At 34.6% G+C, this 21,459-nt stretch overlaps 1 protein-coding gene across 3 annotated transcripts in view; it reads left to right on the top strand.

Annotated features, from left to right (window-relative positions):
* The window catches only part of LOC149085233 (leucine-rich repeat, immunoglobulin-like domain and transmembrane domain-containing protein 2), a 180,498-nt gene that overhangs the window by 87,365 nt on the left and 71,674 nt on the right, over nt 1–21,459 (top strand). For 2 of the 3 annotated variants that reach the window (XM_089233115.1, XM_089233116.1), the window contains one exon: nt 17,320–17,389. The exons of the other annotated variant lie outside the window; for it this stretch is intronic. The gene's annotated coding sequence lies outside the window, so the exon portion shown is untranslated. The remainder of the gene's footprint in view (nt 1–17,319; nt 17,390–21,459) is intronic. 3 annotated transcript variants of the gene reach the window in all.

The following is a 21,459-nucleotide window of genomic DNA, read 5'->3' as shown; positions in this document are numbered from 1 at the left end:
AGATATTTTCAAAACTTTCAGTTTTTTTATTCATAAAATAGTTCCCAATTTTAGACCAAAACATTTCATGGAAACGATCAGTAAGTTCCACATTCTGAAATTTATTCATAGGCTTGCATATCGGTAAAATTAAAAAAAAAATTAATATATTATTGAGATCTCTAAAACTTCATGAGATTTATTCAATAATACGTAGATTTGCATTCTTTTTTTTGTTCAAACTGCATGAATGTGTACATGAGATTGATTTCACAGCATTAATTTGTATCCTCCTATTTCGAGGTTCTTTGATTAACTTGTTGACTATCTTTGCGATAAATTTTGCATAACATATAAGAAATCGTTCCGGTTTGTGAGATTTTACCGCAATTGACTAACAAGTACATGCAAACTTACTTAGCAGTATATTGCTGAACGACTACTATAATCATTTCGGACATTTGGTAGCGATCAATTGATTACGTTTTATAATTATTATTACAAGAATAGGAAAGAATGTTCTTTACGATTAAAATCATGAAGGTTATCGGATGTTTCATAGAGACCATCAGCTATAATGTATACTGTTAGTGCGCTTCAATTCATCAGGACGGCTATTCTAATTAGGAAATGGACAAAAGCATTAAATTTTTATGTAGTAACAGATACTAAAAATTAATGTAGAGAACTTAGAAACGACGTGTTAAATAAAGTATAGCCGTAGTTAAAATCGAATTTCAAGATACCACAAAGAACGGGAAAAAAGTGTCCTCATCTCTCTCTCAGCAAGACTTCTTTATTTTGGGAGGAGCTTATAAAAGGAGCAGTTATGCTCTCGTTGATCTTGCTTTAAATCATCTCCGTCAAATGGTTTCGGATTTCCGGGATATAAATTCTTAGTTCAAACTTTACGAAACTGCACTTTCTCAGAAATATCAGTGTTAAGGCAACCAAAGTCCTTGCCACACATCACTTACATCTACAGCATTATTTCTCGCACTGCTACATTAACTTTCACCGCTGCATTTCAATCAGTCTTGTTTGAGGCGCCGTACAAACCCGGCGGGCATCGTTCAATTTTCGGGCTTTAAAGTAACTCGAACATTTCCGATCTCTATACCGAACATTCGAAAAGCAGACGCCTAAAGTGTAGGTCAAGCATTCGAACACAATTTGGCGATATGGTAGCGTGTGGGGTGAATTTACCCCTAACCCTAACACACAAGAGAACTACTGTGATAAACGGTCGATTACCGGAACCTTTGCCAAAACCGATTACCGGATATATGCCTACTTTACATTTTCAGTCGGTACTGTAATTCCGTCCTATCTACACCCATTATTCTTCTGATTTATGATCAGTCTGCGATCGCTTCACCAGTCATCACACACACGTGCCTCTTTCATTGCCGTTCCGCTTCTCTTTCCTCACATTCCTCTCATTTTATCTGCCAATATGTGTTGCAAAAATGCGAATAACTCAAGTGATCCTAGAAAAGATTTCGTCTTATTTTTTTTGACGGCAAAATCAAAATCCTTATTGCTAATACTCTCAAGCAATCATTTTTGATTAGTTTTAGCTTATTACATTATCTAATTTTACGTTTTAGCCTTCTCTATCAAACTTCAGAGAAAAATGTAATCTTTCGTTTCTTACTATTAGATTTTCACATACAATAAGACTAGACGAGATTAACGTTCCGTTCCGTTCCACAAATCAGGAGTACCCTGAATGCAATGGTAAATTCTTTCATATTTCCTCATCGATTAAAAAATTTCTTATGATCTACAAATACCTCCATTATGTCCTGCTTAAAATGTGATGTAATATAATGTGATTCTAGCCTTTATAAGATGCATAGAAATTCTTCAAATCATTTGAAGGCATTGGCTTTCCTCTCAAAAACAAACACATTAGGCACATTGCCGAAAAAGCAAGCCTGTTCAAAAATCCTATATATTTAAAGTTTATATTTGGACTTGAATTCAATGAATTTTTTTCTATTCTCGTGAAGAAACAAAAATACACTTAATACCGTCGTATATCTCCCTATGAGGCTCCAAGGCATCCTCCCAAGTAGCTCTAAGATTTGATTATGATATTTTGCCGTCGCAATTGCCTCATGCTATATTGATTAAAAGGTGATTACTTAATTCCCCTTGCTGCATTTTACTGGTGAACTATTGACCCAAGAGGCATACTTCCAGTTAGAAAAATTATCAAAATAACGTATATATATAGAACTCAGATACGTCATTCATGTTGCTAGAGGTGGGGTGTGTATAGTTGTTTGAAAAAAAATCAACTTTTCATACGGGCATCCTGTAAAAATACAATTAGAAACTTGCTGCCCTGTCTGTCCTGAGGCCAACAAAAAACCTTCCACGTTTTTAAGTGCAATATATATTTTTTTTGAGTATCCCATACCTATTATTACTAGAAATGGGACGAATATACGGCTGCTATTCGGGCCTTTTGCCGAATATTCGGTTCGGCCGAATAATGCTTAGGTATTTTGCCGAATATCTGAGTAAATCTAAGTACAACAAATTAATTAAAAAATATATATCAATTGGAATTTTTCGCATGAATTAACAATTTACTGATTATATTTTATTGTGCGGCGTATATACCATTCATCAAGAGAGGAAAAATATAGGGCGCAAATTTTTTGTAAATAATGGTTGACATTGTGTTAATTAGAGGTAAAATTGTAACGAGAGATTGAAAAAAAAATAGAATTTCTAAGCACAATTACATCGGCTAACGAATGCCTCAGCTTATGAACTCTTCCGCTAATGAAGTTTTTTTCGTAATTTTTCTGCCTCGGCTATTGAATACGGATTCAGCTAACGAACATTTTCGATGATATGAATGCACGCACTAACAAAAATAGCCGCGTCATGGGCTGACTTTTTGCACCAATCATCATCAGAATTACAGTCACTAGAGCCCAATTAACTCATGTCCGTCTCTCTGAATCTTTTTCCTGATGCACCTACACTTCTTTTTCTGAAATTCTATGAACCATTTCATATAAAATGAAAGAGTCAGCCAAAATAGAAAATGCATTGAAAAAATTGGAGCCCATGATTTCAGAACATGCGTTCTTTCAGTGCAAGACAACTTGCATCAAGCTGAACAGCCTGGGTATTCTAGGAGCTTATCTTTTCCATCTGTGTGTATCAAACACAGAAACGAGCTCACCAAAACACAAATAGGTAGGGACCACTACACACAACCTTATTGCCATTGCCTGCATACATACATTAAATGTATGCAGTGTGTGCGTACATTTAGTGTGAAATGAAAAGATCTTCAGTACCTTCATCTTTCTGTAAATTCTGCGTTACCAAATTTTGAAGCTGTTCGTTTTAGCTTTCAGTCAGTTTTTTTAATACTACTCCTTGGTGTTTTATCTTCAAATTTTGGGCAAAAGCTGGAACGTATTGCAAGATTTTCCATAGAAACCTATGGGAAATCATGTCTGGCTAATGAACGTGATTCTTGAACGAATCATCTTTGTTAGCCGAGGTATCACTGTAATATTAAAACACAATATGTCATTGTTAGATTTGATTGTCTGTGTATCATGACAAAAAAAATCTGTCAGTTACGTTACCAGTTTTTTAATATTTATTAAAATAATAAATTGCATAATTAAAATTCAATATCAATCATTTGAAATAATAAAATGTATAATTTTATTTTCAATTATTTCAAATCATCCTGTATTGTGTAACTCTTAAATATCCAAATTGATACTCTTTGTATTTCATGACAGCTATAGGTTTGTTGTATGTGTTGGTTGCTAGTGTGTATTTCTTGATGGAGTTCTTATATTTCGCATTCATATATATAATACACTGGGGTTTTTTTTCTCATTTAATTTCCTCTCTCTCGTATTGCGGGCCACTTAACTAAGTGATCTATAGGTGTGCCCATGAGCACCGGAAACTTAGGGCTGAGGCATATGGAGTAGAGTCCCGAACATGTGAGATATTTGGCAACTTTCAGCCCTCCCCCCCGCCCAGTGTCGGAGCCTTTGAATGTGCCGCGGGGCGCTCAAATGATCTGGTGGACCCATACATTAAAACCAGCGCCGTTTTAATGTATGAGTCCACCAGGCCATAGTCTTGGGGAATGAGATCTCGTTGAAATGTTAAATTTCAAGCATTTAAATAGGTAAGCAATAATTTATAGTCAGGTTGGGGCAGCGGGGGGGGGGGGGGGTTCAGAAAAACCAGTTTGCCTTGGGGCTCCACGATGCTCTTACGACGGTCTTGACTGCGCCGTGGTTCACTAGAGTGCTTTAAAACTACCATGGTGATCTGTAAATCTGCCGCAGGTCACTTAAATTATCTGGAACTGTGCGCAGGTCACTCAAATGATCTGGAACTGTGTGCAGGTCACTCATATTAGCTGTAAATATGCCGCAAGTCACTCAAGGATCTGGAAATGCGCCGCAGAACGGTTGTGTTATGTGTAAATGCAATGTGCCACTTGGTTCACTGTAACAAAATTAGGCTTGAGGTCACGGGCCACATCAGATGTGTCATATTTGGCCCGCGGGACATGGATATTTGATCAGAATTCGAATAAAAATAATGGCCCAGCATGCATCAGTAAATAGTGGAGGATTCGATATTTTAAACTGTGATATTGAAAGACATCTAGCATCATTGAAATATACTCCAAGGCTGTTTTCAAATATGCATCCATGAAGCGATCCGTAGGTAGAAGAAGAAAAAAACGTATAACAATGTAACAGTCCTCAATAAGTTCCAGTTCCCGTGCTTTTGGTTAAGTGCAAATATCCCCCTATGCATGAAATCGAACACAAAGCTCTTCCGCTAGGAACCGCAAGGAGGGAGGGTTTTCTTTTAAATAGCAAAAGAGGAAGTAAAATTCGCGAATAAGACACGCCTCAGTCTTTACTGGCTTTCTTTCACGTGTGTTGTTCGATCGACATTATCTCTGTCCTCGAACTTTTAAAAAAAAAAAGCGCTCACCACTCCCATTTCTTTGTATGTATTCTCTTGGTCGGTAAAAAGCAAGGTTTCTAGAATATATAAAAAAATGGGTAAAAAGTTCCAAAGAAATACTATTCAGTCCATGCCAACAGAATAATCCCTGCATGTGTTTGCCTTGTATGTGTTAATAAATGCAGTACGACCGGAACCATCTTGATACCCCTCATAACACAAAATGTTATAATATCACGGCCAAAATCTGAAGTACGGGCAGTTCGCGAATTGGCCGAGAGTTTTGACCGAAGTCAGGAATGACTAGTGATTTTTTCAGGCTTTGACCGGCCAGTTCGCGAAGGGGCTGGAGATTCCTGGTTAAAGATTGATGTGCTGATGTAAGACGGTCCGATGGTAGGTACCAAATCCATTTATTTCGTTGCCAACGTGTATTACATGGCTATATTGAGTAGCTGTGTTGGATTAACTCCGTGTGACGGAAAAAAAAAAGAGAAATTTGAGAGAAAAAACTATTTATATAGCACATAGACATAATTTTTTTTCTGTTTTTCTGTCAGATTTTGAAGAAAAAATGATTACGATCATCGTGACTGCGATATGATGGGTTGCCATAGCTAACGTGGACATAATTATTACGAAAAAATGCGCCAAATGGCGATGTCTTTTCTTTTCGGACTTTGGCCAGAGATCTTCAGTCACTTCGCAAACTGGCTGGCCAAAGCCAGAAATTCGGACATTGCCCGTGTGAAATTAGCCAATTCGCGAAGTGGTTGATTTCGGGAGTTGACATTAACATGTATTACAAAATGTAGTAAAAAACGAACCATCTTGATATCTCTATTATACAAAATGTTATATAAATAATAGGAAATTTCCTATAAGAATGGATATAAAAAAACACACTCGTGGTTCAGACACTGATCCCACAATTCAATTAATCCACTGATGCACCAAAGGAGTGGTAATTAGCAGGGCCGCCACTGCACACTTTGGCATCCGGGGCAAGAACGCATTTTTGCGCCCCCATCTAATGTTCAAGAAACAGTTAAAGGGTGCATTCGGCGCCCCCCTCCTTCCGTCAACGCCCGAGGCACAAGACCCGCCCGCTCCCTCCCCCCCCCCCTCGTTGCGGTCCTGGTAATTAGTTCCAGTTTGCTTGTCGAAATTATCCTATTTTAACTTTTTCTTGTTTTGTGAAACTTTTCAAAATTATTTCCCAGTGTCACCTATAAAATCTAATTTTCTCGTCGCTTTAAATGATAATGGAAAAATGTTTGATATACACATACATTTTTGCGGTTCCGTCCACCTTAATGAATGTAACTATTTTTTTGCACAAAAAATTATAGGAGAGTATACGCACTTCAAATAAGGTAGTAGCGCCTCTTATACGCGTTTTAGAAATTCAAAATGGATATCTTTAAATATTTAAGCAGCGACATACGAGAGAAAGAATTCTCCAACGTGCCGTATATGAAAGGACAAGGTAGAACCGTTAATGCTCACTAAAAATCTTCCTCTCTATTTGCATAGAGATTCCACTTACTGCACCCTCGAATATGCAAATCATAGTCCCAGAACTTCTTGGGCTTTCTTTGGGAAGTACGTCTAGAAAGCTTGAATTACAGGGGGTTTTAAAATCTGATAAAGCTTTACGATGTTTGCTGTTTGGTTGTTCGTGGGCGTGCATTACTTTAGAGTGAGTGTTCGACGCAAACTTTGTTTCCTCGGATTTTTGTTTGCTTTGCACAATGTTTCCTAAAATTTTATTCCTTTTTTTTTTCTCATTCTTCCTTTTCTTTACTTTTCTTTTCCGGAAACTCTTTATTAGTGGCAAATGCAACTACTCTATACTGATTTTTAAACTTTCACCTGTTTCTACGATATAGAAGCTTGAGTGAATAACATGATACATACACGTTGATCCACAGAGAAATGAATGCTCTTTAGGGACAAAACCCCCCACATATAAGGGTTTGGATTTGTATGTTTTATACTACTTCTCATTCAGAGTACGTACATTGACTAAGACTAAGTACTTTTAAGCAATCTGCTTCGCTCATATGATCTTATTTAAAGAAAACTAAGTTAGAGAGAGTGACTTTTTGTACGCGACGACGAAATAGCATCACATAACTAGAGAATCATCACTCATTTATGAAGAATTAGCATTTTTAGAGCATATAACTATATTGATGATGTTGTGGCTTATGACATAAGGAGTTTTCACATCAGAAATTAAAATCACATTTTTATACACAGGCAAAAGAAAAGCTCAACACAGAACACAATTGATTCAGTACTGGCGACTCTGTATAGGTTTTATGTGCTGTGAAATTCCACATTGTTACAAGACGGATTAAGTAATTTCTAAACTAACATAAATAAGATTTAAGTAGAGAATGCAAATCATTATAATATATTTTACTCGCATTGTAGAAAATGAAATATTCTTAGCAGTTACCCCATTCTCCTTGTTTATTTCTGAACTGAATTAATATAGCTAATTTACAAATGCCTACGGGCTCTAAAACTTTATGTGAACCCGCTCATTAAAATAGCCCAATCACATTAACTGCTAACTGAAAGGGAAAAAAGCAATTGCAGACGTAGCAAAAATTGATTGCATTTGTATAAAACAATAATTTCCTTTCTTGCAGGAATCGTCTTATTAAAGTGATATCCATAGATTAAACAATACGTTTCAGATAACGAGCACTCGGTAACAGATGTTGTTATGTCCGCAGGCATTCTATGTTGCTTATCCTTACAAAATTATTAAGCGACTGTTCAAGAACGTAAACATTATGAGCTTCTAGTTGCTAGCTGTTGTGTCTTTATTATGCGTATGTCTGTCTTTTCCAGGAATATAAACGTTTCTCAAACTCTGTTTGCTTTTATGAATGCGTTGAACGCCATTTAATATGCACAAATTTACTGTTTTGTGAAAAATGAACAAAAAAAAAATCATTAGCTCATTTTGAATAACCCTTTTATGAAGAATCTGAATCGGTATTTTTTGTTTTTGCAATAATTAGAAACAAAATTATTCCTAGAGTTTTTGTAACGATATTAATGACAGTGGTACCTCGCTACAACGACTCGATATAACGATGAATCCCTCTACAATGATATTTTTAAAATCTTGTTTGGAATTGCTTACAGTTTTTAATGTTAAACACCTCTTGATGTAACGATATCCTTTGCTACGACAAATCCCTCTATAACAATACTTTTTAGGATATTTTTGAAATCACTATTATATATAACACAATATTTCTTTCATATTTTACTAAAAACCGTTTTGAATTTAATTTCAACTTCGTCAATTCGTTCGTTCTTCGTTCATTTCAACTTGTATTCGTTTTTTTTTCTGAAGGAGTCTAATTGCTACTTTCTGTGTAAGACACATCCATGCAATGCGGCAAACCTCTTTACGGGGGCAATACATATAAATGATTAATAAACTAATCAATTAAAATTTTTCCTGGTGAATAAATATTTTAAAGAACATTTTTTCTGTTGGTATTAGCAGTGCCACTGTAGAAAGGATGACAAAAATGGCGTAAATTTGATCACACATAATGATAATGTTGTCTCTCGATACACAATGATAATCCCTCTACAACGATATTTTTTCATGTATCACTGTATTTAAAAGACTCTCGATATTGTACCCTAAAAAAACCCTCCGATTCATTATTCAAATAACTATCATTAATATTATCAACGATATTTAAATATATGCAGTGGTTTTTAAGTTGTAGGCGAGCTGGAAGAGATCTCGGCAACGGCGGCAGAGTTTTGGCGTTCATTCATTCAGTAATTTTAAGTATATGAGTGTGATCAAAATATTGAAAGTAGGCATATTTTAGAACGACTAATTTTTATTTTAAAACTATATTACATCTTCAAAATTGTTCTTTTTTGTCTCTGTCATAATATTTCTCAATTGAAATGCTCACTTCTGACGAGTCATGCTTTGGTATTACCAAAAGATGTCTAGACTACATATCATGAGGATTAAATTAGGTGTTGGTAATTATCCTTCATTTGTGCACGAAACCAGACGCTCGGTATTAATGGAGTAGTGATTTGAGTCGGTATGTCTATAAATGTGGCCGCATTGCCCTGCATACTAGTAAACTATAATTACAAGCGTAATATTCCACGTCCAGTATATCCAAAGACCATGTTTCGTACCTAATATTACAGTGAACGAACTAATGTTGATTATGAGGACAATGAAAACGTATGAACTTTTCTTGGAGAGCTGGGGGGAAGAGATGGGTCTGGTGCTGGACGTTTTTTTGTATGTTGACTACGGATATTAAATATTATGCCCCGTGACTATGTTTACACATCTTTTTGATTTATAAATAAATTTATTTGAATATACGAGCTGTGTATATATATCACTAGCATAAATAATTTCGGGCCAGTAGACAGAAATCGCATGGAAAGAAGTAGCGTAAAATCATTAGAGTATGCTAATACTCGCTTTCCAGATTATTAAAATTGATTTTTTATCTTTCATGTCATTCTTTGTACATACATTTCACCTCATTTTTTTTTGTGCTTTGAAGATCCCTTATCACCATTATACTTCATTTTTGACCATGTATTTTATGACAAAGAAAAGGACACCGATTTATTTCACTGTGTTCTACCTTCTCTTATGATTTCACCTATCTTTTTTAAACACCCTGCACGGTAACTTTCGCCTGAAAGAAAGGTGAACATTATATACAGGGTGTCCTGTAAGTGCTAGCGCGGCCTTTATCTCATCGACCGTCTGTAGTAGAGGTATGATTCCGATTTAAAAAATGGTCAATAGGTGTACAAAAACTACCCTGTATCAGTTTTGGCAGGGAAAATACAGTTTGTAATAAATTTTTTTTTAAAAAATCTAAATTTTTATGCGTTCCCCTGTGCTCTAAGTTCCAATTAACAAGTTGTTGCCCTGTCTTTCCTGATACCAACAAAAAAAATCCATATTTTTAAGTGCAATATTCACAGAGATAGTCGAATTCGAAAAATGAAGCGAATTTGGGCAAGAATAGCGTTAAATGCGGAAAAATCGTTTTACCCGCATTTAACGCTGTTCTTTCCCAAATTTTCCTCCATTTTTCGAATTCGAATATCACACTAAATATTGCACTTGGTCACGTGGAAATTTTTTTGTTGATAGCAGGAGAGACAGGGCAAAAACTTTCTAATTTTGGAACACGGGGGCCGTATAAAAATAAAGATTTTTTTTTTTCGTTGCGTACTATAATTTCCCTCTCAAAACAGTGCAATTTTTGAACACCCGCTGACCATTTTTAAACTGGAATCATATCTCTACGTCGGTCGGTTGGTGAGATATAGTCCGTGCTAGCACTTACAGGATACCCTGTATAATGCATATTATGATACAATATATGATTAATTATTATTATGATTGATTATTATGATTAATATACCGTTTTTAGTAGAGAGAATAAACTTATTGTATATTTGGGGAAAGAAAACACACACATCAAGCCTGGAACCTACAAAAATTGTGAGAGTAAGATTTCGAATTTCCTACAATGGGGGGGGGGGGGGCAAGTCAAAATAAACGCGTGGTGTTTCGAGATCTACAAATCTACAAGATACAGTGTGTACAGGGTGAACGTGACAAGTTCTCCCAAATGAAAGGGGGCGATAGACGAGCCCAAGTGGAACATGAAACACCTTACCAAACCTGTCGTATGTTGAACCGTTTTCCAGTTATGATGGCTAATCGATTATGGAAAAAGCATGCTTCAAGTGTGAAAAACCCCAAATTTGTGTAGTTTATGAAAATTTTACACGCAAACTAAGTACATATTTAGAAATAACAAAAACCAATCCCGTAAGGTGACTAGTTTTATTGAAACATCTGGATTTTATGGCGAGCGACACGCGCTGAAAGATTGGTAAAGTTCAAAATGGAATAGTAAAAAAAAAATTTCATCGCCAATGCCGCAAATTCCCTTTTAGCTATAATCCGTCAAATTTACCAAAAACTTGTGATTACACCATTTTTCGAAAGAGCCTACAGTAAATCATATCGATGAGTTCAAGAGAAATTCAGCCTTTTGTTTGCAATACATCACTGAAATCTAGACGTAGCGTCACCTTACAGGATTTTTTTCTGCAAAATCTAATTTTCGCCAAAATCTGTATAATCGTCAATTCCGAATTTTCTCCTTATATCTACTTCGATAAACGCTGATTTTAGTGATGCATTGTGAACAAAAGGCTAAATTTCTCCTGAACAAGAACAGCGGTATGGTTTATTGCAGGCCTTTTTTTTCAAAACTGATACAATGGACAAGTTTTGGTAAATTTGACCGATTGTAGCCACAAGGGTGTTTGTGGAATTGACGATTGAAAAGTTTGACGATAATTTGATTTTGATTTTTGCCAATCTTTCAGCGCTTGTTGCTCGCTATTAAATCCAGATATTCCAATGAAACTTACGCCATCTTACAGGATTTTTCTGTTTTTTCGAAATATGCGCTTAGTGTGCGTGTAAGTTCAGAAACTTTACAAATTTTCGTGTTTCAGACTTGACATTTTTTTTTTATAATCGATTATCCACCATAACCCGAAAATAGTTCGAGATAGGACAGGGTTGGTAAGGTGTATCATGTTCCACTTGGGGTCGTCTATCACCCCCCCCCTTTTTTTGGCAGAACATGTCAAGTTCACACTGTATAATTCTCATAATTATGTTTAAGCAAAATCTGAGCAAAATTTTAAAGATTAGAACTGGAGACGGATCGTGACCAATAGCGGTCACGTTGACTACTCGGATAATTCCAGTGTTGATCCAATAATTTCATTTTTTATATCTTATCTATGGATCATATTTTAATTTTCAAAACGCTGTTTATAATTCACAATTTATTTAAAAAAGACAGTATTTTCTTAATCGGTTGAAGGAAAATAAATGGGTAAAGACATTTATTCAAAGATAACGTGCGAACCTACGTGCATGCTTCTAGAGAAATGTCCTCCACATTTGTTTAGGTTATTGTCATCTTTATTGTGAGACCATGTGTAGCCTTTGCTTATAAAAGTGGGGGAGGGTAAAAAGCAGAACCAAAATGTGAACTTGGATAAGTACACAACAAGTGAACAGCATAACACATATATAATAAACTACATTCGTGAATGAGTCGGGATCAAACGGCGGATGTGACCTGAGCGGACGACAGTTTACGAACACGTTCAACCATGTTATAGACAGAGCTTTCCTATCCGGTTCGTTAACCTGTTTGGTTATTGAGAACCACGATACATTTCCCGTTTGTATTTTATTTGTTGATATTGTTCGGCTACATCTTCTAATTGTCCCTTTTGTCTTCCGTGATGTTTCATGTTTTTGTAAGTAATACACTACATCTATCTATAACCATACGAAATTAAAGCTTTTTCATAATTTCTACATATATGCGTTTAGGAAAAACTCGTCCAACAATTTTATTGGTAACAGTGACTGCCGCTTAATGGATGATACACACAAAACTGGTGCTTCAATCTTTCTTTTAAAACATATTTTTATGAACGTATGCCAGGCATAAAATGGTTACCAAAGTCATTTCATTCTCGTCACCTCCAATAAAAATTTATTAAACGTATAAAAATGCACATAAATTTCGTAATAGAAAAATTTTGTATATACATGCGTGTGTGAGTGTGTATAAAAGCCATATCTTTCTGGAACATAAGAAAACTTTCCAGAGTGAACAAATAAAAAATGGCGCAATAGAACAACTTAGACACACAGAGACACGAAGAAAGTTAAAAACGGTGTAAGAGGATAAAGTTGAAGAAGAAAATTGAAGTTTTTCTTTTTCGGTTTTCTGGCTCATTAATCAGGCACAATGGCTTCCAAATTGGCGGAGCCAACCCTCTAGTGCATAAGCAACACAAGCAAGAAGAGACAACTCTCGCTATGAGGACGCCTTACCGGCAACTCTCTTGGGAAATTATTGGAAGAAGTGTTTCCACACAACGAGAGGCCTTCACTAATAGGAATTTCATTACAACGAAGCACGAAAAACTCGAGTATAACCACCTCTCTCTTCGAATATCTCCTTTTTTTTTTCTCCGATTAAATCTGTTTTTAAGAGAAAAGGTTTCATTTTGGCAATAACTTTTTCCTTAAATCAGGATAGAGATCCATAAAACTCACGATTACGTGCCAACCATGTTAGAAAGATTTTAAAGGGGATTTTAATCTGTTGCGCATTATTTCAGCACTAATAGAGTTATAAATATTTTCTCTGAGTATAGAGCTAATCACGAGAGGATAAAATTAACTGAAATTTTTTCAAGTATAACATCAAATGTATATGGTTAGAAACTGTTAAGAGATACTGCATTTCTCATTTGGTGATTAAATAAAACGTGCAATTTTCTAAACTACGACAGTCTACTCGCCAACCGCTCTAAACAACAGAGTTAATTTGGCGAAAATTTTCTCTGATTTGGTGACAAACTTCGTCTGATTAACTACCTTCCTGCAATTAATAAGAAAACTAAAAGAAACGAACCCTGGCCAGAGTGAGTAAAATTTTGAAATAAAAAAGTGTCATTGTCCATCGTAAAAAAAAAAAAATTACCGAGGAGATCTTAATCCCCTTAACTGTGATCCATAATGGCTCTGTACACATTTATCTTCCGCAAAGAGCTCCCAAAAGGAACGCAGTAAAAATCGCTTGGTGCACGCTCATTATCTTCTTTCCCAAAAAAACGCAACATTTTTCTGTTGGATTATGGCTTTTCCTAGCGTATGTACAAAAAAAAAGCATATGTAAATATCTAAAACTTTCGTACCTTAGCCAAAGAACAGCAGTGACTGGATGTAATTCGCAAATCAAATGAAGTTTTTATGGCTCTTAAAGAAGTAAAATAGAATATAATATTGAAATTGCACTTCATCCATCATCTATTTATCGTTCTTTTTTAACAAGTTTTTTATTAGAATTGCTAGAATATTTATTCAATTAATTAATATGTTCACATATCTGAATAGAAAATATTCGTGATCTCAATCCTCAGTTTTTTCGTTTGTATAAAGGATCACATTTCTTCCAAAAAATAGAGAATAATTTTCCGTGAGCATAATACAAAATATAACAAAAACAAAAACAGCAATGAAAAGTGATTGCGATTTAGGATTATGCATATATTCTAATGTTTGCTTAAATATAAATGCAAATGCATAGGGTTCATAAGTAACAGGGCATATGGTATTTTACTGGTGAACCGTTGATCCCAGAGGCATACTTCCAATCAGAAAAAGTATCCAAAAAATATTTAGTACTCAGATATTTCATTCATGCTGCAAGGGATTGTATAGTTATTAAAATAAAAATGTTAACTTTTTATACGGACACCCTGTGCGCAAAAAACCAAATTAGAAACTAATTTCCTTGTTTCTCTTGATGCCAACAAAAAAAAAGATTACACATTTCTATTCACAGAGATATTTGAATTCGAAAATGAAGGAAAGTTGAGGAAAAAAGAATTAAATGCAGATAAAATAGTTTACCCGTATTTAACGGTGTTTTTTCTCAACTTCCCTCCATTTTTCGAATTCGAATACCTCTGTGAATATTGCACTTGGAAACTCTGAATTGGCATCAAGGGACAGAGCAACAACTTCTTTATTGGGATTTTGGGCACAAGGGGAACGGTATAAAAAGTTAACTTTTTTCATCTTAATAACTATACAATCCCTTGCAACATGAATGACATATCTGAGTACTACACGTTACTTGGATAATTTTTCTACTTGGAAGTATGCGTATGCGAGCAATGGGCCGCCAGTAAAATACCGTACGCCCTGTGGCCTGTGCACCCTGTGTATAACTAGTATTATATGGAGGAGGAGGAGGGTACAAGCATTGCAACCCAGGGGAGTTGGAACGATTCTTATCTTTTCTGCTTTTCACACTATAAATTCACTAATGTGAGGCCCAGCAAAGACACTACCCTAGGAGCACTACTGCAGTATATGGGCCTTAGCTACCTATCAAAAAATCACAAGAAACCTCAAATAAAATTTGTAAAAACTTGACTTAGGGTTTTTAAATGCTTCAAATCGATTAGTTTTAATGAAAGAAAACAGTATGAAATGTGTTTCGCTAAAAGCAACGAAAAAGCATTGAAACCTATAAAAACCCTTGGCGTTGGAGAATTCAAAATAAAATCTTGATTTTGAGGTTTTTGGGCGTTTTCTAAGTGTATTTTAGCTTCCCCCTTCCATACACTTTATATACAGGATGGTTACTTAATTCTAGGACTGTGAATCGATTAAAATTTTTTACTGGTTAATAAAAATCTTTTAATGGATTAATTGAAAAATTAATCGAATTTTAATCGAATATTTTTTGTGATTATATAATGTTAATAGATGCTATAAATAATATGTATATCATTCACATTTCACTCACCTATTCTGTATATGTAAACAAATATAGGAATAGATTAAGAAATTAAGGCTTCAATCAATTTAATACGCTGAAAATAATTGCCATAACTCGTAATTTATTCATCTGGATTATTATTATTCACTGATTTCGAAACTACTTTCTATTACACTGTTGCTTGTTTTTTTTTACAAACTCCTTCCGAATGGTACTTGAAAGGAGATGAACTAATACTTCCAAGAATACAAAAAAAACTAATGGTCACAAATGGAGACAATGAATTTGGGTCGTCTTCTAAAACTCTCATAAAACTTAATTTGAAACTGAAATCATCAGTTTTTGTTGAGTCTAATTCGATCAAAATATTGATTCAAGTATTTTTAAATATTTTCACTTCTTCAAAATGTTCTGCATAAAATATGATTTATAAGACATCTAATTTTTTTAGAAAATTAGTTTTGGTTTTTTCAAAAAATCAAGCCAATTTTCACAAACGTTTAATAACAACTCAACCCAAAAATTAACTTTTTATACGGTCACTCTATCCGAAAAAACATAATTAGAAAGTTCTTGTCCTCTCTTTTCTGAGGCCAACAAAAAAACGTCCACGTTACCAAGTGCAATATTCACTGAGATATTTTATTTCAAAATCGCTAGAAAGTTGGGAAAGAACTGCAAAAACTAATGGAAAAATATGCTTTCCCTTATTTATGCTGTTCTTTCCCAACTTTCCTCCGATTTTTAAATTACAATATCTCTGCAAGTATTGCACTTACAAACGTGAAAGTTTTTTTTTTTTTTGGTCTGATCAGAGACAGGGCAACAACTTTCTAATTGGGTTTTCGAGGACAGGTAGTAGTCGATATAGAAAGTTAGTTTTTATTTTATTTTAATAACTATACAACCCCTTGTAACATGAATGACGTATCTGAGTTCTACACGGTATTTGGAAACTTTTTTCCTAATTAGAAATATGCCTCTACGATCAACGGTTCGCCAATAAAACGCGGCAAGGAGAATTAAGTAATCGCCTTGTAAATATTTGACATGGAACTTTTCAATGACAGAAATTGAGCTTTTATTAGAAATTAAATTCTTTGCATTATGCGAAATTAGCAGAATTATGCAAAACGAGAAATTGCATTTCTCTGCTTAGAATAGATTGCCAGCTGAAGTATTGCTTAATAATTTCCTCGGTTTGTTTCGCTTTGTTTTATACCACGTTATAATTTACATGTGCATACTAATGCTTTTTTTTCTTCTTGTTTTGAAGTACATACCAGAATCAAAATAATTTATACCGACTTTTGGTAAGTGAATAAACGCGGCTTACAGCCTCATTTTAAAATTTTAAAGCCGCTAGAATTAATTTAATATAATTGATTCGTTGAGTGGTGTTTCAAAAAGTACAGCAATTTCACTTATTTTGTAATTGCTTGGAACGTACGCTGCAGGATATTCAAAATACGGTCTCTACCCGTAATTATAGAGATTAAATTGAGATTTTTGTACAGGTTTTGATTAAATACTGGTTTCTGGTTTTTTATCTTAAGAAAACTTTATCTATAAAAGAACGTTAAAATTTTATAATATTTTATTTTTTATTGCATGCGGATTATGAGAAACAGATGTAACATTAATGATGACATTACAATTTTCGTGAAATATGCATGATATACACTGACATTGGAATTGCGACATGCATGTCCAATCTCGAGTCGAAAAAGAAAGAAAAACGTCTCCAAGACAGAGATGTTACAATAGGATTAATGGAGTTCCCAATTTCGATCGATGAAAATTGTTTTATAATTTCATGATTGCGTGAAACATGTCCATTCCTTTTCTTGTTTCTGTGAAACCATTTAATCAGTTTTGTCACATTTTCTGTCTTGTTTTACAGGTCGAAGATACGCGGAACGTAATACGTATGACAGTGTGGCGTCAACTGTAACGATTGTGAGGATACTGCGGTGAGGAGTTATGAATATGTATTTGTCTAACATTTTCAATGGATTGATTTAAAATGCTTAAAGTTTACAGTAATTATGATGTGTAAACTGTATTCGCAAGGAAACGGATTTCCACTCAAGACTTTAGTTAGAAAATAAACTTGTAGATGTATTAAAAAAAACTAAAAGATCCAAAATGTGTGAATAGTTTCAAGTGTTTGTGAAGACGAATTAGATAGTAATTTTGGTCTATGTCGACATGCCGAGTCTGTGTAGCACTCTCTGCAGTGTTTGCCTCAACGTCATTCAAACTACCTAGCAAGTATGCCACATTTTAAAACACAGCATCCTATTTCGTTTCTTCTTATTTTGGCGTAGAATCTTCCTGATTGGCTCACAAATACCGCATAGTGATTGGATGAGGGGCATAGAAATCGCCAATTCTGAGCCCGATCACTGGCACGAACAGGGAATTTTTTTCCCTGAATATTCTGAGAGAAAATTGACTCTTACTGACGTCACAAGCAGACTGCAGAGGCCTTCTGTCTCTAGGATGTGCTGGTCTGTGATTGTTTAACGCACACAGATACGGGAAATGAAATTCGTCTCAAAGTTAAATTTCTACTTGTCAACGTTAGATATTATATTATAGCATGTTCAAAGAATGTTAAGGTCGCAACTTTTTTATGCTCGACATTTTTATGCGTGATAAAATGCACCAAAGGAGACAGACCAGAATTTTTGTCAATCAAAAAACAATCAATCTCCTAAAACATTTTAAAAATAGATCCATTGCAACATTGCATTCACTTACCGATGATTTAAAAAATCGATGGCTAATCAGACATCGAATACATTCCTAAATACAAACACGTGGTATGGTTTTGCATGTTTTATAAATCAATGTTCACATATAACTCACTAATGAGTAGAATTTCTCTGCATACAGGTATTACTTGCGATCCAGAAAAAAGTTACACTGAACTTTCTTCAAAAATTTAACGCATTTGTGCTTGTATTCATTCCCATTGTTCGTTTCCAATCCCACCATACGAGTATGAGGGTAGTATCAATAAACAAATTACGTTTGCCGATACATCTGTAAGACAGCTTTTCCAGTACTGTCGAACGAGTTGTCGTCTTGCGCGTGTCGCCAATTCACGGAATTGTCGCCAAACTGCGCGCGCAAGATGGCGTAAAATCGCACTTGCAATTCTCCTTCTGTCCACTGTATTTGCTTAACGTCCATGAGAATGCCCATCTTGTCCACCGCTTTGCTTACTGATGCCCTGGTTTGTGACCTCTGGTGCCTCGACGACGATGCTGATGGTGTGGGCCAACGTTGGTACATCGATGTTGTTAGCTCAACGATGATGGCTTGATGATATGGGATCTTCAATGATTTGGGCTCTACGATGTGTCTCATCAGTAGAGCCCGGATTATATGCACTAAAACAGTGGTAAAATATGCTCTAAAGATATGCAAATATGCAACAAAAAATGCAAAAATATGCACTTAAAATGCTATAATACAAATAGTGCACTTAAAATGCCAAAATATGCATTAAACACCCCAGAATATGCACTAGAAATCTTGAAAAAGTCAAAAATTTCGAAATATGTTCAAAAAAATGAGAAAATATGTATTAAAAACATTACCATGCAAAAAACATATGTGTTTTTAAAATGCATCTTTTCTATTTCTTCGTGCATATGTATTTATTTACAAAAAATATATACCGCATATGCAAATAACTTCTGCATAATTTTTATTCAGGCACTTTTTACTTTTCAGTTTGTTGTAGCTAGCTGCTCAATAACGGAAGTACCAGTAACAAAAGAATTTCGACACTATTTCTAAAAAAATATTTAACACTTTGACATAGCTCTAGAAATAGCCTTACAATAAAACGGTTAATATTCGTAAAATTCTTTATAAATATGCATTAATTCACTAAATTTCTCCCGCGGGGAAAAAAATCGATGTTATGAAAATTTTATGAACAATATTTATTTCAAAAAATTGAGTGAGCTTAAATATATAAACCTTCAAAAATATGCACTTATACTGAAAATTCTTTGATTTTATGCATTTATATGCATTAATGCTAAAAAAGGCCAAAATATGCAAATGCATATGCGCATATGCATTTGCATATAATCCGGGCTCTACTCATCAGTATAGATATGTACATGTTAATGAAAAACCTTCCTATCAGTATCTTAAAAAACGTAAGACAATTATTTCGAAGGATTCCGCCAAAATTTCAGGAAAGATTCCCAATTTCCCAATATAATTTAATTGTAATCAGAACAAGCTGATTTTGGGATTACTAAAATTAACTCAGACTCGGAAAGATAACTGTTATCAACTTCCGTAAATTTCCAGTAAATATAATTCTAGAAAAGATTAAGCATAGTTAGTCTACTCCGATAATAGAGAAGAACCACTCGATGCTTAATCTTTCTTAAAGAAGTTCTGTTAGAAAAAAGGCAAATGTAAAATATAAAATAACTTTGCGAAGCTTCGGAAAACCTCTTTCCTTGGTATTTCACAGTTTGTGCTGCTTGATGCTGAAATGATAAGCTTTATATGAGATTGAGAGACGATGCAAATACTTTTACTATATATTTTTTTTTTATTATATTCAGTGCATCGTTTGTTATCAAAAACCAGGTAATGGAAAAACAAAGTCATTACATGTTCGTAAAGTTTACCTGACTCGAAAGTCAAAATGCGCGATTAAAAATCTTCTTGGTTCTAACTTTGACCTTATAGGCTTAAAAGTGGTTAATCTAGCATGATATTTCTTCTAAATACCTTATCGTGAAATGCAGCTTACACAAATACCGAAAGATTAGCTAATCGAGTTCCTGTCACCAACTCGATAGACTTTTTACTGAAATAAATTAGCTTCATCAACTCACCCCTTTAATTATATGGGTCTGATATTCATTACTTATTTAAAACAGAAGATAAAAAATTAACTTAGTAATTAAAAAAACATCTAAAAATAATATAGATTTTAAATAATTATAGACAGCTATAATTTTCATTTCCCGGTTAAGAAATCAATAAAGATTAATGGCAATGAGCCCTGATTTCGTATGACAATGTGAATGCAATGATATATAATCATGACTATACTATTATTTGATATTTCACATCAAGAGATCACTCAATATGATGTGTTTGTATCTTCACTAAGTGGTACAAAAGTGAATGTTTTGTCTTAATCGATGAACACCTATCATTATGTTGATAGTTCCATAAATATATTACTAATCATCTGAGGATTAATTATGCATTACATATATATCATCAGCTCATGTTGGAAGCATGAATGTGCAATTTCCATGGGGAAAAAAAGATCGTAGGAACTGACGTTTGTGTGTGTGTGTGTGTGTGTGTAAGTGTGAATGTTTACTCTACCTATGTTACTTTATGGAAGTTATTTTCCTAAAATGTTTTGTAACGTGTGTTTCAAGAGGATACACATTCGCGTTTCAGGAAAAACTTGGATCGCAAAATAAGGTATCCCACCAGCTGATAAAAAAATTATAAAAACTTGCACATTCATACTTCTACCATGAGGGGGACGATATCATATCGAAGACAAATATATTCTGTTTTGTTATTATCTCAGTTGTGAGTTTAGATGTTTCTAGTCTTTTTTTCTAAGTGACAAATTCACCCGGATCACTATGTCGAAACAGATTTTATACGATTGATTTGTCTTCGGATGCGTAAAAATGGTGCGATTTCCATATAAGAAAGTTGAGAGAATCTTTTGCCGACCGTTTTCCTCTTAATTCAACTTGGCAATTAAGGCATCTTGGTTATGACCAATTAATCGCTATTACTACCGATGGTCTTTTAATTTACGTTAAATACTCATACTTCGTGTTGCTTTCAAATTTCATGGCCATGAATGTAAGAAGTGCGTGCAAATGCGATGCCCTTACCCATTATCGCTACTCATCGGAAATAGTGGATGATATGAGAATTCGTCTCTTGGGTGTTCTATATCTCAAACAGCAAGTGACAGGGCCTTAGCTTGAAGAATTAATGAGAAACATAAAAGTGCGAC

Source organism: Pholcus phalangioides, unplaced genomic scaffold (genome assembly GCF_987345545.1).
Source record: "Pholcus phalangioides strain wild (caught in Gottingen) unplaced genomic scaffold, Ppha-v1.0 ptg000007l_1, whole genome shotgun sequence".
Lineage (NCBI taxonomy): Eukaryota > Metazoa > Arthropoda > Arachnida > Araneae > Pholcidae > Pholcus > Pholcus phalangioides.
The sequence above is the reverse complement of the archived record's forward strand: the minus strand, read 5'-3'. Positions and strand labels throughout refer to the sequence as shown.